This window comes from Lasioglossum baleicum, chromosome 15 (genome assembly GCF_051020765.1).
Source record: "Lasioglossum baleicum chromosome 15, iyLasBale1, whole genome shotgun sequence".
Classification (NCBI taxonomy): Eukaryota; Metazoa; Arthropoda; class Insecta; order Hymenoptera; family Halictidae; genus Lasioglossum; species Lasioglossum baleicum.
The window spans coordinates 8,008,471-8,035,171 of record NC_134943.1 but is presented as its reverse complement, the minus strand read 5'-3'; the positions used below and the strand labels follow the sequence as shown (position 1 = coordinate 8,035,171).

General features: G+C 35.7%; 1 protein-coding gene and 1 non-coding gene across 2 annotated transcripts in view; both read left to right on the top strand.

The window, feature by feature from the left end:
• Nca (neurocalcin homolog) overlaps positions 1-26,701 on the top strand; it is a 240,375-nt gene that overhangs the window by 3,406 nt on the left and 210,268 nt on the right. The gene's annotated exons all lie outside the window — the stretch shown is intronic.
• Positions 21,242-21,403, top strand: LOC143216677 (U1 spliceosomal RNA). Its single transcript, XR_013010600.1, has one exon. It is a non-coding gene; the product is annotated as a U1 spliceosomal RNA (small nuclear RNA).

Genomic DNA, 26,701 nt, shown 5'->3' with positions numbered 1-26,701 from the left:
AAGTAGATAAATAAATATATGCTCGAATGATACCGACGACTTTGTCACGTATTGCAGTCGCACTGCGTAGCAAGTTCGACTTTGTTTCGACTTTTGACTGCGTGAATGTTATTCTTTACCTCTTACATATTAACAGATATGTATTGGTTTCTTCTGGGCACCGTGCTTCTCGTTATTTTTTCGTATTTCTTTTTAAATAATAGTGCAAATGGTTTTTTTATATCTAACTATCTTATTGTATATCTAATAAATATTTCATGTTCAACAAATGGTCGAATTATATAATAAAGTTTGAATTGGCATTAAGTAAGATTTGGCATAAAGACTGCGGATTTTATACATTTATGGCAATCTCAAGAATAAGAGTACCAATACATTTCTTACAACTTAATAAGGCCACTAAAACGAAAAATAAATTTTCATTTGGCTTAAAGATCCGCAGTCTAGTAATAACATTTGATGTTCGCTAATTCGTGCACTAATTTTGCACAAGAATTTCGTTAACGGCATTCCATATTTTTATAATTTTGTTTTAGTATTTCTACGTTGCTAATCGCATAAGTTATTTTATCAACCACCTGTTTTAGTAGCTGCTCTGTACGAGGCATACAATTAACGTTTGGGCTTTGTGGTGGATTGTTTGGGGTGTGAGACATTATGTATAATATGCATTCTTTTATTTCAAAGCTTAATTTCTATAAAAGTTTTCATAATAAATATAAATAAATAGCTCGTAGCACTAATTATATATATTTCGGCGATGTTAAGTTCTTTTCGCATAAAATCACGGTCATTAAAAAGCGTTTATTGGTTTGGTCAGAGGACATGATATGTTAATACATCCCAACGTTTTGAATAATGTATATTATAATTATCATGTCATTTGTCGCTTTAACATAAACATAATTTATATCTGGGTCATAACACCCTCGACGCTCAATTGTGGAGATTAATATTAGGTTGTTGCGCATATGAAATGTCCGATTTTAGAATGCAACTCTTATAAAACGTTTCAGTCAAGGGATGCTGTTACAATCTATAAGTTTATTATATAAAAGTTTGAGGTACAAAGCTAATCGTACACTAAACGTACCACGATCGGCCAAATGACCGGTTCTAGATTTTTTTACTTCACAATTAATGAAATTATAAAGATGTCTTTATAATAAATGATTTTATATTATAATATAATTATAATAAATGATTTTATATTATAATATAATTATAATAAATGATTTTATATTATAATATAATTATAATAAATGATTTTATATTATAATATAATTATAATATAATATTTATATTATAATATAATTATAATATAATATTTATATTATAATAAGATCCGCGTGCAAAGTCTAAATAAATTAATAATTAATTCTTGTCATTTTTATAAGGCAACCACGTTGTACCTGTTACTTTTATAGTTTTATATTTATTGTACAATTTTCAAAGAACAAAGAACAAATTAAGATGTTTATATATCAAAATTATTTTTTCTATTTATACACAACTACACAGGTAGTAAATATTATAGAGAACAATGTTCACAAAATATTTTACCGTGTAGGTACATTACATTGAAAGAAATTACTACGTTACATATTATGATATATGACTACGTTATTATAAATAATTGTGAGAATTTATTTTTCCAAATTCGGTTGATACGTTTAACTGGATAAGTTTGCATGGATAAGAACTCTGATGGTTTTACATTTTCATAAGTATCTTTAGTAACAATTGCCGTAAGTAAGCTGAATTGAATGGATCACAAAGCTATTTGCAGTTTTATGCTTCACGCTTCACATACGATGTTCGAGACTGTCCGTAAATAAGTCTTACTCATATGTATATACATATGTACATATAATTATATTATACATATTGCTAAATAAGTGCTAGTACTTGACTATGTATACAGTATATGCATCGAAGGTAAAAACAATCTTCCTTATTATACATGTATGACCTGCTTATTCCTTATTGTTCTCTATCGAATAAATTCTTTGGAAATTAGCGTCTTTCATATACAGGGTGAGTCAGAACACGTGGGAAGTACAGTAGGGGCTGATTCAGTACACTAAAATAAGAAGAAGACGAATTTATATAAACATGCGCTCTCTATAACCTTGTTTTCGAGTTGCAGCTTATTTTATTCGTTGCATCAATTTGAATTGTATGTTAGTTAACACTTTACCAACCGGTAGCCTATTAATAGGACTTTCAATAATTGTGCTGTTCCAAAAGAAAGCATAGAAATTTTCTTTTACATTACAATCTTAAATGAAACTATTAGATGACGTTATTGAGGGTGACTTGTTAGTTCACAATGAAAATTGCTGTTGCTATTGAAGGTTCCATTAAAAAGTATTTAGCATATTGTGCCATAGATTTTTCAAAATTATTCAATAATCACCGGTCGGTAATGTGTTAACATGAAAACCACGTCCAGCGAATGAAGATTATTCTCAGTTTCTGATGTCACGCGGCGTTTTGAAAATAAGTATAGATAAATGAGTATAATTATTCTTTATGAAATAACTATCAGGTATATAAATGAGCCCTAACACACTCCCAAGCAGAGTCACTGGGTTAAGACTTGTGTCCCCGTGCTACCTTCCCCTTCTACGACGTTATTCCCACGCTTCCTCCTCGAGCCCATACGCATCTTTACTCGTTTCTCCCGAAAAAAATTGTTTTTTCAAAAAAGTTTTGTAATATTGAAGCGTGCGATACTTTATGAACACGTTTTAAATAGAATAATATAAGAGTATATACTAACATAACTTGTGTGTGAACATAACTGAACTTGATTTTTCTAATGACAAACATGAACGACAGGATACAATACAGAATTCTTTTTGCATGCGATTCGATTCTTAGCTCTGGAATTATTTGTTATTCTTTGGAGATAAGAGGAGCGCTGGTGTCCGGTCGCGTCATCACCGCTATAGGTACTGACGCCACGCCGCGATGCGTAGTCTAATTTTTCCTTTCTGTGCACTGTAATTTTTCTCCTGTAGCAACGGGGACTTCTAAATATTAAACTAATATCTACAAACGACAATAAATAGTTTTTTGAGAATTTTTCACCCAAGAAAAATAGACCTAATATAAAGTTATCCAACATGCTCGAGGAGCCCCTCCCCCTCCGGGAGTACTTATCTTAAATTCAAATCTTTTTTTTTACACAGTGTATTGGAAATGCATTCATTACTTGTAGATACATAGAAAGAGATGCGGATTATTTTGGGGAGAATAATATATTCTGGTTGGTTATAAATGGACTGCGGATTTGATGCATTTGTGACAGGAACGAGCTTGTGCACTTTGAAACAGTACACACATTAGAACAATTCAGGAAAGCCAATGTATCATTTTAAACTTATTAGGATGATCAAAGGAAGAAAGACTACATCGCTACTGTTCCTTGCAATTGATGCGGACAATTTCTATTTTGAATACAGATCTGCAGATCTGAATTAATTCGTACGTAATGTTACATGAAAGTATTAACAAATCAAGATTTATTGTAATTGCAAGATGTTTGTGTTGAAATAAAACAGTTCTGAAATGAAAACTCAGGATCCAATAATGCTGTTACAATGTAAATGGTGGTGTGCGTCACCTCGAAGTGACGATCGGCGGTCGAAATGACGATCGGTGGTCGAAATGACGATCAGCAGCCGAAGCGACGATCGAGACGCGAGTTCAGCTCGACGGAAAAGTCGGTATAGGCAGGTCATACATGTGGTACAGTTTTATTAGCCGTTTTATACTAAAGGTTTTTTTCAGTTACCTACGAGTCACAAAATTATTCGCTCACTCGCTAATGCGGCAAAGATATACGAAAAAATCAGGCAACGCAGGGTATTTTTCAATTTTTTATTTGGATATACGATAGTTCAAAGTTTAATTCAACAGAATCGTAAAAAAAATTGCGAAATTTTCATTTATTGTTAGAGAAATATGAGTTTTAAGAAATCTTGACGGTTTTTCATGCTACGAAATCCACTGAAACAAATGCAATTTACAAACTCTGAGAGGCATTTGTTTCTGACAGTTGCTAAAAAGAGTCAGCATAACGTAAACAATCGCTCAGTAAGGATCTATTTTCATCTATTTCTTTGATTTTCAAGAATTCGTTACAATGGGTAGAAAAAGTAAAGAAACTAGTCTAGAGATTAGGGAAGTTGCCTGCTTTGCCTGATTATTTCGTACATGTTTGCCGCATTAGTGAGTGAGCGAATAATTTTGTGACTCACTGTATTTCACTAGACTGTGTTTGATTCCACTTGAATCGTATCCCTTAACAATTTGTCAAACCGACAGTATTTTCATCCGCAGAAAATGTTTCCTTGGAACTGATGGCCCTCGGGAATACTTAAATTAATTTCAACTATTTAGGTTGGACTGGGTTATTCATTTTTGTACATTGATTGAATGAAAGGAAAAATAATATTTATTTTATGCCTACAATACTGTAATGTTTAATAAACAGAAATTCCATTTTCGTCCCGGACTGTACATCTCACGACACAGACAGGAAAAATCAATCGTTTCATAATTGCGTGCAAAACACGCAAGTGGAAATTCACGTTACATACCGAGGAACGTATGAGAGTTAATAACAATTTTAATTATTAATTTTGTTGCTCTGAAGTGGGATGTACATTTTCATTGTGTAAAATTTTTGCGTGGTTGTCTGCATTGTTTTCTAGAATCGCTCGAACCTTTTCTTCCACCTTATTTTTACTCGGTGCTTCTCGCTCTCGTCTTAAGACGCGAGTGGACCTGATTGTGAGAAAGATAACAGCCAGCAGTTCTGTGAGGACACTTATCTCTCTCGATAATATTCGCAATGCGGTCCTGAATCTGCGTTTATTAAGCAGGGATTAGGTACTGTAGCTCTATGACGGAACCGTTTCAGCATTTCTTCAATCGTCATGTACTGTTCTAATTTCTGATCAATTTCAATGGAAACTGAACTTTTTTGTTCGCGTCAAACCCTTCGCATCAAGTCCCAAAAGTATGTAATTTTTTAGTACTCTAGATCACGCGGAGGTATAAATATTGTAGGTCATTCGGTTCGTCTTGATTTCGGATATCACGTGACAATAATAAAAATATACATAGTCGCATAGAAAAACAACATCGGTGACCTTAATTCTTACCATGATTCATGATACATACGTGCCCCCTCCTACCAAATAATTTGTTCTTTTAACAGTTTGCATAGCATAAAAAATAGCGGAGATATCATCTTATAACAGATTTTTTAGTGGAACACCCTGTACATACAAGCATTAGCATTTCCTCAGTATGTAATGCGATATCAGCTCACGTGACGCGATGGTAATGTGTCTGTACCTGAAAGTCGCACAAAATGAAAACAATTTTTTTTAAACGTTCTCACTAACAAAATTTGATTTATTTAATAGATTACCAAATTTAATAAACAAATTGTGTCGGTCATATCTGACCCACGTGACACTCAAAGTGTTAATTGAATATCAACTTTAGGACAATTTAACTATTAGTTGAACTTGTATGTAATAATTACTTGAACCTCTTTGTTCACGCGCTTAACTACTTAATTTTCGTTGTGTCAGAACCATTACTTTTGAAATACTTAGTGCACATAGTACGAATACGTTGTCTAATAACACCAAGCTCGCACGTTGCGAAAAAAAACTTTGGAAAACTTAATACAGATAAGTCTGCGTAGAAAAGAAAGCACTAAAGAAGTGGTTATATTCTCCCGAGGTATACTACTCGCCGTTTACAAAGATTTTAGTAGAGCTCGAGATTGATCTCTGAACGTGCCCATTGACTAGTCAATGTCAGTGAACGTCAAGGGCATCTCGCGGAGCAACTGGGGTTGTTCGTGTCTTTACTTGGTGGAAATCTTCGAAAGAAGTTTCAGCCGTACTGGGTAAGGCGTTGGGGACAATGCGAGATTTTTACTCGCAATAACCCCCACGGTGGCCTACTTCAGATGCGCAACAAGACCCTGGGAACTCTTACAAACTATTGGATATGGGTGTTAAGGGGGTAGTATAGGCTCTATTTGTAACTAGAAAATTACTAGAATCTTACTAGAAAAATGGCTCGAAACATGGGTTTGCTGGTTTTCAGTTAGTGTCCTTATTTGAGCAAATTTTGGGCTGGGTGAGGGCTCATTCGAAAGAGGAAGGTTCATCACACACGGGTCTGGTCATGATTTTAACGAGATTATGTTTATATCTAATAATATGAGTGTCCAAAGTAGAGTAAAAATCTAGGGAAAAAACCAGCAGATCTCAATGCATTTTTCTGTCTCTAATAGACTTTTTGACTTATATTATGACCAGACCCGTGTGTGATGAACCATCCTCTCTAGAATGAGCCCTCACCCAGCCCAAAATCTGCTCAAATAAGGACAAACAACCGATTCGCGCAAACCCATGTTTCGAGCCATTTTTCTAGTAAGATTCTAGTAATTTTCTAGTTACAAATCGAGCCTATACTAGCCCCTTAATAAATGCACACTGGTACTTTTGAAATAAAACAATTCTTTATTTCACGGCACTAAGCTCAGTTAAGAAATTTTGCTAATTCTTTTCCTCAATATTCCACCAGCAGAATATGGAGAATAACGATCCAGGGGCTGTTATTAGGGAAAACTCTAAGCAACGGCATTAGATATTCACAGCGATAGCTTCAGTTTTACTATCGAAACACGAGAAGGAACTCCAAACTGTCCTTAACGCTGAAGCTACCGAGCGCTAAAAGTGACTGACACGAGTTACCTTATCGAAATAACAGAAGTAAATTTATTTAAACTTTTCCAAATTTTCATTCTAGTAATTTATTCAATTATTTCCCATGAAAGCATCGGTACATACGAGTATAAGTCGGCGTTTAATAAATCCTCTGGAGATAAATAAACGTATTGAATGAAAGAGCGCAAAAACCGGACTGACAAATCATAGTCTGAAATATGGGGTGTCCCAAAAGTATTGTACCTCCTTGAAAGAAGTGATTCCTGAGCTGATTTGAAGTAACTGTTTTTTTTTTGCGAAAATATTCTTCGCGGCTTTGTTAAGGAGTTACCAATTAAAAACACACGGACCAGAGAACGGGTTCCGCCTTAGCGACAGGTCCCACCGAGCGCGGCGTTAGCATTGGCCGGCCAAAATCCGCCCACTGTAATCGCGTTCCGATTGGTCCGTGTTTTTTTGTTAATAACTCCTTAACAAAGCCGCGGAGAAGATTTTTTTAAAAGGAAAAAGTTACTTCGAATGACCCCAAGGACCTCCCCTTTCAAGGAAATACAACATTTTCGGGACACTCTGTATATTGAGAAGGTCACAGTCGTATCGTAAACCTGGTTTAAACTTGTGTAACTCTAGCAGAAAGTGATAAGATAATTATAAACGTATACAAGCATTTAGAGATGTACCGCTGATAGCTACGTCGGCAAATAAGGGCAGTACTCGATGATTCACTTGCGAGTTGCATACAGTAACGAGCAAAAGTATCGCAGATACTTTTCCATCAGATTCCAATCTGTTTATCTTTGTCTCATCAGGCCGAATCACTCTTTCCCAATTCTTCATGGTTCAGCCATTGTACGCATCAACGATTTTTTTCATAATTCAATATTCTTATTCGAATGTAGCTGGTTCACACATCGTTTACTTTGTTTTCAAGCCAATTCTTTTTGAAGATCGGCAAACGATCTCGCGAAGTTGCGAAAAACAACAAATATTCCCATTCCTATAGAATTTCATGTTTTTCGCACATCCAACGTCAATGTGGCACGTCTTCCCCTTACTCGATCAACTTCATCTTCTGCAGGAATTATTTTCTTACCCAATGGCACAATTTTAGGGGGTGTCGTAAAAAAATCTCGTGTGGTATAGCTAAGGTCCACCCTAATGTGCCACATCTTCCCGACGTCCGATTGATCTAAAACTTTGGATATATCATTTTCTCATGAAATGGAACAATATTGGGGGGCGTCGTGCCCAAAATTTCATGGTCGAAAAATAAGGTCCACCCTAGTACACATTAATCAATCAATCTTGATTAAAATTTTCATCGATTAATGCCCAACTCTGTTCCTGACCATTTAGTTGTAAGCTGGTTTCTGTAGCAGCCTCGCTATTAAACTTACATAATATTCCGCAACTGAATGGTATATTAGTGCGACGGTGATGCATCTTACAAAAGTATAATGAATTTGGACAAACTTCAAATTTATGAATTTATAGTTTGTAGCCACTCGTTTGTACCGATACTCATTTTCTAACTTAATCGTGTATTTCATCATTGAAATATTGCTGAAACATTAAAAGAAATATTGTCAAAATGATAGGACAAATTATGCTACGGTAAGAAGTTCGAAAAAGTATGTGACTTACGGAATAAAAAATATAGTCTGTGCGACGTTTCGATCGATGTCAAAAATGTTCCCAGAAGTTCCGCAGTCGGACACTAAAGCACTGCGCCAATCTGCAGCATTGGAAGCGTAGCGAACACACTGGAACGTTACGCGCGTATCACAATATTCCTTCATTTCGAATTTCATTTTTTATTAAATTTATGCTCTGTTTCTCTGGATGCAGAAGTGTTTAACCACTTAACAACGAATTTGTCCAAGAGAAGTAACGATTACATTTTTTATTTTAATAAAGTGTTATCAGTGCCTCCATGCAATGAGCTTTTATGTTTGTATTGTTGAAAGATTCTGTAGTGAATAGTTCTCGAACGCATTCTACCTTTTTTACTCGGAATAATTTTAATTTAAATACAACAAACGCGCGCGCGTACACATAGGTACATAGGTAACAATGATGCCAGATTGAGGTTGAAACGAACCTCATTCCCTCTCCAGGCTCTCCCCACCTTTATCCCCTTCCACTATCCTATTCCACCGTTCAGTCCCTATCGCGCACGCGCAACCTGTCTCCTATTCGCCTCACTCTGCCTCACTCTATTCAGTGTCATCAGAGAGGGGGTACTTGTATTTCCCTCGATTCCTTTTCGATTACCCCTGTCTGGTAACACTGATAGGTACGTCTCAGTGCCTCCGAAGAGGTTAACATTATGTAATATACTGATGAAATGAAGAAAAATCAGAATAAATTATGTACGTCGTGAAATTCGGATTCGGAAAAAATGAACAAATAATGTATGCGATAGTACCTCATTGTGGGATTAATATAAACAAGGCGCATCTTCAAGGAATCTTAATTTCTCGATTTATCTTAGATTTTTAATTTTGTACAATCAGAAATGCGTCAAATATTTCCGAAATTTTTTATTGCAATTGATGCTAGAACTACATGAATCCGCTTTCATTTTGATTTTTTATCGAGATATGAAGGTCTCCTTGATTTTTTTTTGTATTGTAAAGGGTAAATGTGTGTGTTAATCTTGTGGTTGAAGAGAGAATTGAATCCTGAATAAAAAGGTAATTCTGAGCACAGAAATGTACTCTATAAATGATTTTGCATGATTCTCTCTTCAACCACAAGATTAAAATTTACCCTCTGCAACAAAGGAACTCATGAGTTTTATAACACGATAAAAAAGGAAAATGGAAAATCTAATTACTTGTATGCAGAGATGGGCAGATTCGTATTCGTAAATTCGAATCCGAATTTCATTCACAGCACCTTAACGTGTCAATCCGAATACGAATACATTCGTATTCAAAAGTGTGAATCCGAATACGAAAGGATTCACACCTATGAATCCGAATCCGAATCTATTCGGATTCGCACCTATGAATCCAAATCATTTCGGATTCACATCTATGAATACGAATCCATTTGGATTCACACTTGGATTCACTGAGCCCGGCGGGGATTCGTGGTTACGAAATCTTCCCTAGCTGATGAAAGACTAGCTTTGAATTCTTCCACGGTTTCAGTGGAGTGGTGTCGCTGTAAATGGCGTATTAAATTAGAAGTGTTCAGAATGCTCACGTGAATTTCTTTTGTTTTGGAGGGAAAAAAAAAACAAACACAAAATAAAAAGCAACGCAAAATTTGGTGACATCTAGCTTTCCTTTCCGCATTTTCTGTTTTTCGTGAAACATTTGGTTAGTAAACTCACTAGTAAATAATAAAAACGCTAACTTGGTTGAAAGGTTGATAAACTTGTTCATAATACGAATTTGTTACGAAAAATTAGCAGATATTTTTAGCGTTTATGACCATAAAATCACGATTTTTAACTATTTATGGACTCCTCAAACCTGGGACCAGTCGCATTCGACTTGGGGCTCCAAATAGTAGGAAATTCATTTCCGGGTCAATTACTTAGATTGACACCAATAAATATACATCCGAAAATTCGCTAACACCCAAAATTGGCCTTTTGAATTGAATTTTTCAGTGAATCCAAGTGTGAATCCAAATGGATTCGTATTCATAGATGTGAATCCGAAATGATTTGGATTCACACTTGCAAATATGAATCTATTCGAATTCACACTTTTGAATACGAATGTATTCGTATTCGGATTGACACGTTAAGGTGCTGTGAATCAAATTCGGATTCGAATTTACGAATACGAATCTGCCCATCTCTGCTTGTATGCTACTCTTGAAACTGTACTATTTTCATTTCTAACCATTTTCTTATATACCAAATAGTTTACAAGTCATTTACATAGTATGCACATTTAACTGAATCACCTTGTAGAGTTGAAACTGAGTGGAAAGTGTTTCTTTTTGTTGGTAAGCTATCCAACGGTGCAAATCAGTTTAAGGGCAACATCCCCCCGTTATTCGGTTATACAATACCCTTTGATTAATGAGTACGGTGTTAGGTGTAATTTCTATCGTAAAAAATGGGTAAGTACATGCATGGTTCATTATACGAACTGTTCGATTATCCTAACCACCTCGCTCCCAATCAGTATGGATAATTGACGCTCTACTGTATTAGATAGATGGTGTCCCCTTAAATCTACTATGCATACGCAGAACATGCGAACGATAAGAGCACTATTTACTTGCGTGCACACTGCACAGAGACTCAAAATACCCATTGTCAACCATACGTACTGGAAATATCAGTATGCTAATGTAATGAATGCCATTCCAAATGAATATACGATACAATATTATACAAACAATATTCGTCCATCTGGAACACGGCTGTGTCATTTTGTGGTTTGCGCCAGTGCCACCTCGATATTTCAAAAACGAAAGCAAATCGAATCATCGTGATAATACCATGTTTTAATATAATCTTTTTATTAATAAAGCTGTATTCTTTAGAGGTTAACCACTGAATTTTATTTTCAAATCGGGCACGAACTTATGCAATCATCTAATATAATTTGCTATATAATTCACTGAAGTATTCGTTACTATCGTAAAGGCTGTTTAAGACTTTTCAAGAATTCTTGAATTTGCTTCTATTCATCACCACGTACTTTCTACACCTGATTTTATTCAGAGTACTTGACCCACCGTGAAGTCTCTTTGGCAGTGAATGCAATTATATCTCATTGTACATTTGTTGCTTAAAGTGCACCCTGCGTTACATTTACTCTGGAGAACCGTCCATTTTGCCATTTTAATTATGTTAAATTTCGTTTAATCACCACTTGGTCACTTTAATCGAAGTGTTTAGTGGAAGACACAAATAAATAAATCAATATGATTACTTCTATGATTAGCGAAATACAGTGAACACAATACAGTGAAGTAAGTAGTTAACAATTTCAAATATTAGGAAAATAAGAAATGATTATTAGACAAATAAAATATTGTTTTCAGCAGTAATAGTCTTTGTAGATTCTGAAATCAATAATCAAAATCGTGCTAATTTCTGTCAAATGTTATTTTTCAGCATTTTTTACAATTTTTAGAAGCTATACATGCATAATGGCCCCGACTAGATCAGTTACGTTACAATTAACGAAACGATGAATTCCCTCAATCTATAAATAGCGAATTATTGCGATTGCACTGTCTTTAGGAATGTCTAGACCGGTATCTAAAAGAAGAATCGTGCGCGCAGCGTGCCTTTAACTTGGAAGAAACACATAATAAATTTGGACCTCTTTGTATGCTAATTCTGTTCATATACATACTATAGGTACGCTTTTAAATGCATCGAGCAGCTACGGTATTCTCCGGTACGTGACGCGCTTTAAATTCGCATAATTAAATCATTTTATTAAACGCAGTGAATATCTATTTAAATAAATAACAGAATAATATCTAGGATGTGCAAGTAATTACAGACTTGACATATTTTCTAATTTTACGTTCGATGCAGCGACACTCCGACATTCGATGTTAGTGTTCGTTTAACAGTTTTGGACACTGACTTAATTAAGTCTGCTTAAAGGGTATAACCGAGGTGAAAAGTGCCTGCAAACCTAAATCAAATTGAACTTGCAATAGGCCATTCGATAGCTTATTCAAAGAAAATACTTTGTATGTACCCAGTTTCAACCCAATATGTCGACATCAGGTCGAAAATCAGTCTCTCCGTGATTTCTCTTATCCTGCTGATAAAATCAGCAGTTCCTGGAATTTTTAAAAATCGATTTTGTAGTGAAAAATTCGGAAAAAATTCACAGTCGTGTGTGCTATCAGGTAGAATGTTCATGAATTTTTTCGTATTTTTTTGATGAGCAGAACAGATGAAATAGTTAATAAAATAACGATCCTTGTGGTAGGGGTATCGACTTGACACTTGCCTCAGAGTGTGAAGAAATTTGGAAATGATCAATTTGGTTGGGGTGTTAGAGAGTTTATAATTTTGGTGACATATTCACATATTCAGAAAAGCGTTAATACGAGTTAGTAATTTTATACATAATACGTCGTTAGATTAAAGATTTCTGTGGCCCCGTTACGAGGTCAAAAATATGCGTGTAGGGATGTTCTCTAACAAGCGTCTTTCTGCAGTTACCACTTTCTAAATTCTAAAAGCACGAGGTATGGAAAGATGGTAACGATCCAAGTGAAGATATACATATATCTTGCAGCGATTGCCAGTTGCACAATCCTCTCCACTAAATCTCTAAATCAACCATCTTGGCACTATTTCACAGTGAGCCCTCGCGATGTAGACCTTGTTTTGATTGTTATCCAAGCGGAACGTTTTTGGCACTAATTAAGGAACGGCGAATTAAAATTTTTCATTATTTCCCCTTCCATCTCGGTTGAAACGGAGAGCATTTGGATTACGATTGCTGTTTCCTTGACCTTTCTGTTCTGCTCTGAAACTGGCACAGTCAGATGCTTTTTCATTTATCGAAACCAATTAGAGATATTGAGCATGCACACTGATTCTAGATTAATTTGCCGAAATTTCCTGGAGCAATCTACTCCTTAATTGGAACATATTATTTATACATACATGCCATCCCTCCCCGTATTATTTTTGTCACAGCTGCCAGCGATTTAGACCGTAGATTTTATAATATGCATATGTGGATATGTGTAGGATCGAATTTTGGTGAATTGACTCCCAATAATGTATCGGCAATAATGTGACTTTATTTTAATGTGACTAGATTAAAATGAACAAAATACGTTAATCGATAGCCGTTGTGCTCTCTCTAGCTATTTACAACTGGACGTTCTACGAAAACTGCGACGCTCGTCTTTACATTTTTTTTCGTGCGCGCCGCTACACGCTCGTCATGACCAAATCTTACTTAAAACTATATCGCCTGCGCGTGACATTCTTCATAGTGTATACATACATTTCCTTTTAATGTTTGGAGATTTACAATTGTTGTAAACATGTTCGCATAAACCAAAAAATCTGAGAAAATATCCATTAATAATAATGACAACGAGACACAACAAACATAATTGTATTAGGCCAATCGGAATGGTCGGTCCGTTTAGTGTCGAGTAGCTGTAGCTTGAACTGTCGTTAATAAATAATGTTAACTTTTTAGTTTGGACATCTTTCAATAAAATTCAATACATAACAATATACGCTTGCATCAATAACGTCGGTTTCTTCTACATTGAAAATGTCGGAATTTGAGCCGAATAAGCGTCATTTGCGCGAAGTGTTAATCTTTTGCTTCAATTGGAAGAAAACTGCAGCTGAAGCTCATCGAATGATTGTAGATGTTTATGGCGATAATGCTGTTTCCGACAAAACATGTAGAGAATGGTTTCGACGCTTTAAAAATGGTGATTTTACTGTGGAGGACAAAGAGCGTTCTGGACGGCCACGAGTATTCGAAGACGAAGAATTGCAGGCATTGGTGGGTGAAGATCCATGTCAAACGCAAAAACAAATTGCAGAAAAGCGTGAAATTGTGCTCAATCTGTCATTTCCGATCGTTTAAAAGCCTTGGGAAAGATCTACAAGGAAGGAAAGTGGGTTTCATATGAACTCAAGCCAAGAGACATTGAGAAGCGAAAAACCACCTGCGAAATTCTGCTTGCGAAACGTCACAAAAGTTGTGAAAGGAACGTTAGAAGCACTTCGCTGGGAAATGCTACCCCATGCGGCTTACTAGCGAGACTGTGCCCCTTTTGACTATCACTTGTTTTGGTCGATGGCACACGCACTTGCTGAGGAACGATTTAATTCTTACGAAAAATGGATCTCTGATTGGATAACCTCCAAAGATGACTCATTCTTTCGTCACGGAATTCGCTTGCTGCCCGAAAGATGGGGAAAAGTCATCGCTAACGATGAACAATATTTTGATTAATATACTTTTTCGTTTTGTTTCTTAAATGAAGCTCTAATGTAATGAAGACCTAATACAAACATGGAACACTGAAAACTTCGATATAAAACCGGGAATTCTATGCTTTTGGATTTTTTTATAAATCGATTTTGCAACTAGAAATTCTGAAATAATTCACTGTCGTGTGTGCTATTAGGTAGAATGTTCATAAATTTTTACGTAATTTTTTGTTGAGCAGAAAAGAAGAAATAGAGCACAATTGATTAAACCGTGCTCATCCTGTAACTACCCTTGTGGTAGGGGTACCGACTTAAAACTTGTTACAGAGGGTTTTCTTTGAGAGCCCTATCGAATGGTCTGATCAACAACCAATTTGGTTTTGGAGCAATTACATATATCCTTTGAAGTTCTGTGATAGATATAAATATATATATGAAGCTAGGGTACCAAAGTATCTAGAGGAGAAAGGAGAAGGAGACAGTCAGAGCCTAATGGCGGGAGCAAGATGTGGAAATATAGAAGAAGGGAACAAATATTGGAGAAAGGAGGAAGAGAGAATGTGCGGGATATGTGAGAGACACCTGGGGAAATTAAAGCACCTGGCAGAAGACTGTGGAGGGGTGGAAAGAATTAACATAAGTATAGAAAAGATAGTACAGGAGGAAAGGGTGGGAGAAACAGTAGAATGGCTTAGGAGTATAGAGAAAAAAAGGAATGAAATAATCAAAAGGAAAGAGAGAGAGGCAAAATTAACGGGGGGACAGTTAGATTGACCAACATAGATTATAAACAAGAAGACATTTGTTGTGGCATGGGATATGGATGGATGAGTGGAGGAATGGATGGATGGAGGAATAGAGGGATGAATGACTTAGAGATTTGTAATCCAAGTCCAATTTCTTGGCCGCGAGGCTGAAATAAATAAATACTACTACTACTACTACTACTACATATATCCTTTGATTAGGAATAAATTTTCGTGACAGTACTTCAATTTATTTCCTGCGCGATAAATACAATAAGGGTATCTTCTTCTACAGGGTGTTCGGAAAACCTTGAGAAGGGTGGTTTCTGAAGTGATTTGAAGTAACTTTTTCCTTTGTGAAATTGTTCTCTCCGCGGCTTTGTTAAGGAATTATTACCGAAAAAGAGAGGAGAGAGAGGACGGACCAATCGGAGCGCGGCTACTGCGGACGGATTCCGGCTCGGCCAATTCCAACGCCACACTCAGCTGTAACCGCACTCTGATTGGTTCGCGTTTTTCGTTAATAACTTCCTAACAGAACCGCGGAGAACATTTTCGTAAAGGAAAAAGTTACTTCGAATCATGTCAGGCCCTAACCCTTTCAAGGTTTTCCGACATTTTTCGAACACCCTGTGTACTGTTTTTGTAAATAGTTTTTGTCAACACTATATGTAGGAAACAGGTCAATTGCAGTACGCTTAGTTGACAGAAAAATTGGTTGTGCGCGTCACAGCTGAAGAACATGAGCATAGACATTTAGCCGTTGCCATGCACTTACTATATTTGTCTATGAAGCGAAACTTTATGGATCTAAAGCTTAAAAGTCAAGGTTGATTTTCAAATGAAAGCAGAAGTACAAGAGAAGCTTTGACGATAAAGCGTATAAACAAAATATCAAGTATCATACTTCCGTGAAGGAGAGGGATTTTTTTTCGGTTTCCTTAATTGGAAATTCTTAAATGTGTAATACGTATTCGTGGCTAACTTTTTAATTAACATCGCATAATTTTTTGGATGAAGCTGCTCACGTCTGAGAAAAATATTGCAGTTACGCGAGAATGCCGCGCGCCAAACCAGTTCATCCGTGATGCATATTTTAAAACTTGTTTACAGCGTTCAAGCGTATTTTTAATGATACTATAAATTGTTGTTTTTATTTTTATTAATTTAGATATGTTGTTGTCATTATTATTATTAATTTAAAAATACGTTATTATAATTAATTAAATATTATTATTGTTGGAACAGCAAGGACTTATGTTTTTATGCATGACAATTTATACTTGACAATTTGAAATAAATTGTTGTTTTTTTTTTATACGCGTTTGAAACTTTGTTTCATTCACAGTCAAGTAAATTACGTATTACGTGTGTTACGAGCCAGGGCCGCGAGCAGCACGAGTTGGCGGCGAAGGGTTGTAACCCCCTAGGAATATGATATCAATTTGTTAGTTAAAGAACGCGGACGAACCCAATGCGAAATTGGGGAGCCGCTAGGATTATAGACAGTGAGGACGAACCTGACGCGCGCGAAGTCAGAGAGCATCTAGGAATGGAGTCAAACGCAGACGAACCCGATGCAAAACCGGGGAGCTGTTAGGAGGTTGTATGATAGCACAGACGAACCTGATGCGAAATCAGGGAGCTGTTAGGATGCGGACGAATCCAATGCGAAATTGGGGAGCCGCTAGGTCGGATAAATCTCTGTTTGGACAATTGGAATGTCACGAAAGAACCTGATGCTTAATCAGGGAATCGCTAGGATAATTAGTAAGCCTCGTAACTAGTATAATTTAATTGATACAATCCGAGCGGTAAGATTGTGTCATGTGGGGACGTTCAATTACTTGATTAGGATATTGGACAATAATTATGGGTTTAATGAATTTGAGTTAACTATCAAAGAACACAAATATATGTGTTACAAGTGTGTTTACAAGTGTGTTTGTGTCGCGAATGGACTGAATTTTGAATAGAAAGAAATTGAAAGGTGATATTACCTAAACTAAGATGCATGGTGTTGACGCACTGGCAATGTTTGTGGTAGGAATGCTCTGACTAAAAATCAATTTGGTTTGGTGGCACTTTTCGACATCGTACCCGGCACCCTTTACACATTTGGATTTTCTTTTCTTTTATCTGAATTATAACAATTACAGAATTCGAAGACATTAAAAACAATTGGGAAGATAAGATATTTATATCGCGGTTCGCAGTCGATGAAATGAAAGAAAAAAGGTTATATCAGAGACATTTCTTTATAAAGAGCTTTATCATGAAAGAAATTGTCTACTAGCTGCAATTCATTTGATATGGTTCATTGAAATAATATCGAATTTGGATATTTATTTAATAAAAACTGACGTGGAGGTCGAACGTTTTCCAACGTATAACATGTGCATGCGTATGAAAAAATGGAAAGAAGCAACGTTATATTTCTGTAGAACCCTTCCACGTATTTATGGAAATATGTATATAGCCGATGAAAATATTCAGGAAGCCGTACGAGAACGAAATTATTACCGTTCTACAAGAGGAATAAGAATCTGGGTTAATGGAGGGAAATAGTTTGAAGATCTCTGTCAAATATTATGGCACGGTAATTCATTTAATTTCATTGCCATCGACTGTACCACCCTTCAATTAACACACGTCGCACGTGTTCCGTTAAAAAGGCCGGCGTGCAATGAATTATTTTTAAATTTATTTATACTTACTACCTTGACCTTTTTCTTCAATGAGATGGCAATACGGTAGAGGAAGACTGCTTTATCTCTTGTACTACCAGCTTGTTTATTAGGTAAACATTCTTTGTATATGGTGGGGCAATAACTTTGTCCAACTAAAATATCTCTGTTATTTTCAGAGATATATGTAACAAGATTTTATTGACAACTTGCGAGATACCAAGGGCTACAATTTAATCATTGTGGCACAATAATTATTGTGTAGACATACAGTGTGAGCCACGAAAGTATTCGATCGCCCTTTAAGACAGAATAACTTTTTTATAATTGTACCGAACGACCTGATTTTTTATAATCAATTAGAAGCATTGATTTATTGTTAAGATAACTGTTTCAATTTTTATAGTACATAGAATAATAATAATCATTTATAATACGGTGCCGTAGATACGGCGGAGGACGATAATAAAAATTGAAACAGTTATCTTAACAATAAATTATTAGGTTGGAACGAAAGATCTCGTCCTTTGTTTTACCGATTACAGTGACCGACGACTCGCGGTGACTGAATGTGAGAAAGAGTTATCAGCGCTCGAACCGGAAGTGTATCGTCACAGAACCCTCGCTTTTGTACTTCTGTATTTGACAAACTGTGTGTTTAAAAACGTATGGTTTAACATAATAAACGTTGCATTGACATTGTACGTGTCCCTGCTAGCGAGGTTGCCTCCAACTTTTTCTATTAGAACCGTACATCTCTCGATATTTAAGAAAATGTATGTCTCTTGACAGTAGCAGCACTGTCGCGCCTCCCAATGCCTCTCGCGGCTCCGCTACATTCTGCCGAATAATGCAAATTACGCCTCCAAAACGCAAAAGTACGCCAAATTAGGATACGTCCCCGCTAGATTGATCTTTCATCTGGCGATTGTAACTACGTAGGGGCCCCAAATGTGCTTTAGCGAGACGTGGTTTGTTAAATGCCGGACCCTTGCAATTCTGTGCACGTATATGAGTGTGCCACCACACTCTCGCTTGAAAGCGGATCTACACCCTTAATACTGGAAAAAGCACCTATGTATTTAAAATGTACTGGAGCCATAAAATTATACGAACACCCTTTTATACTGTTTGGCTCGGAACAAGGCATGGACTTTTACAATATTATATTAAAAACTAAATCAGATAGAAGAAACAAAGAATTTTTCGACCAGAAAAAGTGGAAAATTTGATGTACGGATTATGTGAAACGCCATTTTTTCGAAAAAGTGGACTTGATACACTCTGGCTCTAGGGTCCAGGTATAGCAAAGCATGTAAATAGGTACTGTTATGTATGTGGATAAAACGAAATGCTTCAGAATTAATTATTATCTGAGCGTAAATTAATCAGTATCTGCTGCTCGTTACGTGGACGCTGATTATATAGCTAGCACTCGCAAATGCGCGTATTACACAGCTCCGTGAATACCGATTATAGTCGGCGCTAGTATAACGAAAGGGTTTCGCACTTCCCGAAATTCCACAATTTAGTAGAACACTTTCAAGGAAGTATTAATTTGTTGTATACGTACATGTTCAAATTTCACATTCACAATTGTTATTAAAACTCTGTACAAATAAAAAAAAGAAAACAGAAATTTCTCAGTTAGGATGCAGCACACAAATACAGCCTTCCAAATTGAGATTGAATCTATTATAACCGGGAAAATTATAAATAGTTCAATTCGCGAATATTTTTGTGGAATATTTTTATATTTGAAATATTTGGTAATGACGAGAGCGTCGTCGGCGGACGAAAAATTCCAACTGGGGAAACGCTGAATAGAAAAATAATAAAGGATACAATCCTAAAGAAAGAATACAAATTATTATGTAGTTGTTCTTGGCGATTACTAAAATGGCACAATTTTAGGGGGAGGCGTAAGGTCCACCCTAGTGGACATCCATCGAAGCAGAAACTCTTCGTACTTTGATTTCATCAATGCCTAATCGAATTTTCGACGTTATTCGAAGAAATGGCAATTATACTAAGTATTAATTTGTAAATATAAAAGAAATGTTCGATAATCTTGATGTTATCTACTTAAGAAATGTGTGGCTTTATGGAAATTTCGCAGTTCGTTTTGTGTTAAACTATATAACTTCACGTTTTTCGGTAAATAAATAACATATTTATGAATGTAATCATGTAAATGGTTTCGTTGATTAATCCTACAATGCTATCGTGCATCAGCTTCTCATTACTATGACATAATTATAAGCTTTTAACCAAAAAATCAGGTGGCTCTTTCTAACTTACAATACTTCTCAACAACGAATTTTTTATCTTCTGGTGATACCTTATTCTTATTTTTATGAGAAGTAAGTTAAAAAGATGAAATACTTTCCTTACTTCCTCTGTAAATGAAAATATAATTATGGAAAATAGATATAAAATTTAAATTTCATTACAGTCACGCACAGTCTACAAGGAGTGCCAGCGATAATCGCGGCGATACGTCAAGTGATCGTTCGTCAAGTGATATACGTCAAGTAAACGTTCAAATACTTCCAACATGTTTATTTACAATGTGTTTTATATACGAGAATACAATATACCTTCAAACTAGTGGGTCACCAATTCATTTCAACGAAAAAATGATTTTATTAGTTTTGTCCACAAAAGTCGATGTTTTGCAAAATCCTCAGATGGTAGACAAATTTTACGGCCACATTTGAAATCAGCGTGACGAAATCTACAGGAAATGATGTGTAGCATGTCAAAAAAGAATTTTTTCCGCGCGTGGTAGTGGATAAACCACAATTTTCTTGAACTTGTGCAAGTTTAATGAATCTTTTCAAGGTTAAAAAACGTTCGTACCGTAATCTCTCTATTTTTCCCATATTCTGCAATATCTCGGCTTTAATTTAAAAAAAAAATCATCGCTCTATCTCATTTCTATCAAAAGTGGTTTGATTTTGACATAGAATTCATCGGTTTGTCCCGAACGGATAAGAGACTATTGGCTCCGAACTAGTGGTTCGCGAAGCTGCCGCTAGATGGCCAAGAGGATGAAACGGTTTCTCGCAGTTGAAATGATGCGGTATAGCCGTTAAATACCGTCCACGAACGAAGGAAAGCATACTTACCTGGCGTAGAGGTTACCGTGATCACGAAGGCGGTTCCTCCAGGGTGAGGCTCTTCCATTGCACTACGGTTGAGCTGACCCTTGCGAATATCCCTAATGTGGATATCTCGGACGTATAATTTTTGTTAGTCGGGACTGCGTTCGCGCTCTCCCGGATAAATTATTTAAAATTAATATATTTTTTCGACAAACAGTTTCAATATATCAACTGTTCTTTGAGCAGTTTCTTACAATTGATCTGTTAGAAATTTTTATTCTGCTTTAATGGCCGGTAGTGTACTAACTCAGAGAAAATCATATTGGGATAGTGTTGTTTTTAACTAGAGTTTAACTTTGAGGATGAGTTAAAATTAATCATTACAGTTTGCTTTATGACCTTTCAGAAATATTTAATTGAATCCCCGTAATTTAACGAATAAGAGAGCTTATGTAGCTCTCGATTATGAGAGATTATGTAGTTAATCCTTATGTAGCCAACCAAAATGTATAGATTATTTAAAACCTTTTGTGTTTAACATATTTGAACAAATTCTCGTATTTAATTGTATTAATATACATATTAGCGAGCGCAGGATGGACATTCAGAGAAACTTTGTAATATTTTTAGAGGTAATAACGCAGTAAATCAGTATCTGCATACCAGGTTGGCTACACAAGGATTAACTATGTCATAGCATCCATACTTGATAGAAACCAGAGTTGGGCAAAAATTTAATCAACGATTGATGAATAAACTGCTACTTCAATCGTTAATTGCGGTTAACGATTACATTCTTTTCAATTGTAATCGTCAATCGGATAATTGATTAATGATTGACTGCTGAAATTTCGAAATGAAATACGGGATCAAAACTGTACTGAAACAAATGTAAACTGAGTTTTTCTTGAGATATATTTCTGTCAATTCTCCGTCTCCGCTCTCTTTCTCTCTCCCTCCTTATTACAATTTATGGATAGACCGTGTGGCGATTAACTTCAACAATTGATTAAATCAGTCTCTCCGATTTTTCGATGATTTCTCTTTATAATCAACGATTGACGATTAACTTCATCAATCGATTGAATCAATCGTTCATTTTTCAATGATTACCTTTTTTAATCGTGTAATATTATTAAAATATTAATTGATTAATGCTCAGCTCTGGTAGAAACCATATAACATTTACATCGATTACAGTAAAATTTCTGTTTATCGGAATTTTGCTTGCCTTTTGGTTACTACTGTCTCTTCGTACGTGCTCACAATTTAAAAGTCGAGAGAACGGTTATGGGTGGTGAGAATTCTAGAAACTCCTCAGTTCTCGGTACATTTCTTTTTGCGTTAGCCGTTAGGTATGAGGGAAATACGAATACGAGCACCCGGCACGTTCGTTTATTTGACATAGGAACTCGGATAAGTACGTGACGCTAAAATAAATTCGTGGCCAGCTAAAAGCGTAATTTCTGTGTACAGATAGTTCATACTTGAAACGCATGTAAGCGTATAATAAGGGTACATTTTCTTTGTAATTATGCAGAAAAGGGTACAGCTCACCTTGAAATATGTATATTGTCAAGGTCAGCATACTGAACAACTTTTCCCTATACATATTTATTGAAGCATATTGAGTATTGAGTCTTCCCTCGCAGTAATGACACTGAAGGGGATTGAGTCTGTAAGTAACGTGTTATCTTAATCCACTTCCTTTATTAAACTTTTATACTTGCACAATACAAAGTAACGCACGAGAGAACGTACCACGTGGTTCGGTAAGACGAATGTAAAAGAACGCGGCGCGGAGTTCGATAAAGTTGACAGGAAGGAATCACAAAGTCAAAAGAGACCCTCCGAAGCTTTCGGAGGGCTATTTATTTAGTCCTCGACAAAGGACAGCGTGCCCCGTGGAAGGGAGACGAAAGCTCGGCCGCGGACGCTCTTCCAGATGCGGACACGTTACCTCGAAAGTGGCAAAAAGTAATAGAACAGAATGGAAATTATGTTATTGAATAGATCTGTGAATAAATATCTGAATTTTAGCTTTCAATTTTAATTAACAAACGCTACCAACTTTCGTTCCAACGCAATAAAATATCTAAAATGTATAGGGTCTAAAATGTGAGGTGTACCCTTTTTTGTATAATGACCATTTTCTTTTTCTTCTATGTGATTATTCAAGAGAAAATAAAAGAAATTTTAGTTGTCGCGGAAGAATATCATACGACAAGCTATTAATAACATCAAATGCGACGGTCAAATGGTGTTCGTGAAACTTGAAACCGCGCGTATACGGTACTCGTTAGTAGAATCAATAATTTGTATGTTTTAAATACTGAACGCGCGCCGGACATAACAAACAAACATTCAAATTGCTGCTGCGATATACACATTTGTTTTAATAAAACGATTTTGAAGATTGCTTATTTCATAAAATTTGCTTATCTACATTACTAATTGCAAGATACATTTATTTCAACATTTTACTAACGTCAGTTTTTTTAATCGATTTCTAGATTGCCATTCACGAGGTCCCCTTTAACAGCCTAATCGTACATAGGAGACAATACACAGGTGAGTACTTTGTGAACACATCTCTTAGTGGTTCATTTAATTTCAGGATCCAAATATTGGGATGGAACGAAACTTCATAGCGTTTTTAAATTAACGTTCAAAGATTAAATTAAGATGCTTCTTCATAGGTTTATTCAGTGACACGATAAGATACCTCAAAATAGCAAAAAGTAATAGAACAGAATGGAAACCATGCTATTGGAAAATCTATGAGTAAATATCTTAATTTTATCTTTGAATTTTTAATTTCAGAACGCTACGAACTTTCGTTCGAAGCCATTAGATGATTAGATACTCTATCTGTATCCGTGTATTTCATCGCAAACAAATAATAACACAGAATAAATGAATGTTGCCAATGATGCAACTTTATTTTACTTACTGATCGTGTATAAACTATACAGGGCGTTCGCGCTATCACTAGCCAACGTTTTTCTTGTAAATAGTAAATATTAGGAAAAAATGAAACAGGAAAAAGTACGTACATAGCGCGATGAGCATGCATGGTTTCGTTACTTTCGATTTGTACATGGTACATGGAGCATTTTTGCCACGTTATTCATTAGATCAGGGTTTCCCAAACTTTTTCTCTGATGGAGCACTTTAAGGGTCTTTGAATTTTACCGTAGCACCCCTTGTGTAATTTGAAGGGTAATGACTAGACAGCGGATCATTATGCAAAATAAAAATTTTTTCTAGCTGAATTGCAACATATTGAAATGTTATAGCAATCTATTTTCTGTCTTAATATGTAAGAAGACAGGAGGTGTACGATCTAAGAAAAGAGAGTATCCCATCCACTGTGGGGGCATTCCCTCTCTCCCGGTGCGAGGTCCTACAAAAATAGTAGAACTACGCATGGTCCCGAGGGTTTTTCTTATTGTTAGATCGAGACTTAACTGTACCGCGAATAGGAAATGCATTTGGGATGATCTGTTTCCTCCTCGAAGGTATTGTTTCGTTTATTCCTAGTCAAAACAGAAATGTGAGAATATTTGAATTTTACGTTGTGATTGTGAAAATATCGAGCGATCGTATTATATTAAGTAATAAACTTTTCAAACGCACACGATTGAGCACGACAAGAATCATAAAATGTGTCACGCGCCTTAAAGTAATAATTATCGATTAAATGTGCAGAGAAGGAGAAAGGTTGTCACACTTTCTTCCATTCTTTATTTTTAGCGATAGAAACCGTGGTAACGCGACATCATTTGATAAATTTGAATTATGAAATAAACGTGAATCGGTTTGCTTCATCGCTTGGTGGAAACAACAAATAATTATACTTCACCTTGTACTTCTTCCGTGCATCTATATTCAGCTTACGTGATGGCTGTGCTCACCGCTATTGATCCATTAGAGCTACTTACTGCACTGGAACTTTTGTGCATAAGTCACGGGAGGAGCTGACAAAATCTTTTGCCTTTTTTTTTATATTTTCGTATCTTTCGAAACATGAAGAAAATACGAGATTACCGAATAAACACTGATCGGCGCATCGTACAGTATGTAACAAAAGCAAGTGAACAGCCCTAGTGTTAACAAAAATGAAAGAAAACAATCGAATCGCGGTAAAAATTTAATCTTAATAAAACAAAACTAATTTTTATAATATAATATATATTAAATATATTAATATAATATTCATATTATTATTCATATTTATATTATATTTATTTTATATTATGTTTATATTATGTATTTTATTATATTATTATTATTATTATATTATATAATCTTAATATAATGTATTGTACTACATAATGTATATTTAATATATATTATAATTTATTCATAATTAAATTAATATTTAATGTATAATATATTACATTTAATAGCAATATATTATTAATAATATTATATTAATATTTAATATATAATATATTACATTTAATAGTAATATATTATTAATAATATTATATTAATATTTAATAGTAATATATTATTAATAATATTATATTAATATTTAATATGTAATATATTATAAGAGTATATTCAAAGAAAAAATAAAGATGCAGTTTATGTGATTGAACACAGAGTATACTAACAAATTAATAATTAAGAGATAAATATGTAGCATGTTAGGTATGTATTTTCATAAAGCTGCGACAGCTACATGCTTCCGAATAATGAAAATTACGTCTCGTAAACGTAAAAATAGGACTTTTGAGGGCGATCGCGGCCTAGATTAACCTTTTATCTAGCGCTTTTGACTAATAAAAAACCCCATCGCATGCATTATTGAGAAATGAGAAGGCGCATCCCGCACCCTTGCAATCCTTTGTTTTGGTTAAGGGTGTGTCCAGAAAAAATACATTTATGTACACCCCAGAAGGGGGTAGTGTGGGTCTCAGGGAGAGACGGATGGTCGGTCTCCCCGCTACTCACTAAAAAGTACTCCACTCCCGGGACAGGCAATGGGCTGCGCCTCTACTTACTGAAACGATGATCTATGCAGACAGAGGGCCCACTGTTCGTATTTCTCCTCTGGCACCCTTGCAATCCTGGAAACGAGTCTACCCCCTTAAATGGACAGCCGACATGAAAGGTACCGCCCGGAGTGTGAAAAATGTCTGCAAAATTGGTCAATGTTTGTAATGCCACAGGCATATACAGGGTGTCCCAAAAGTGATATGCTTCGTTGATAGGGGTGATTCCTGATGTCATTCGAGGTAAATTTTTCCTCTGCGAAAATGTTCTCCGCGGTTTTGCTATAGAATTTTTAACGAAAAGCACGGGCCAATCAGAACGCGGCTACAGCCGCTTAGCGGGGCATCCCTGGCCTCGTCGGAATCCTTCCGCTGTAGCCGAGCTCCGATTGGTCCGGGGTTTTCATTGATAATTCTTTAACAAAGCCGCGGAGCACGATTTCGTAAAGGAAAAAGTTACTTCAGATTGCATC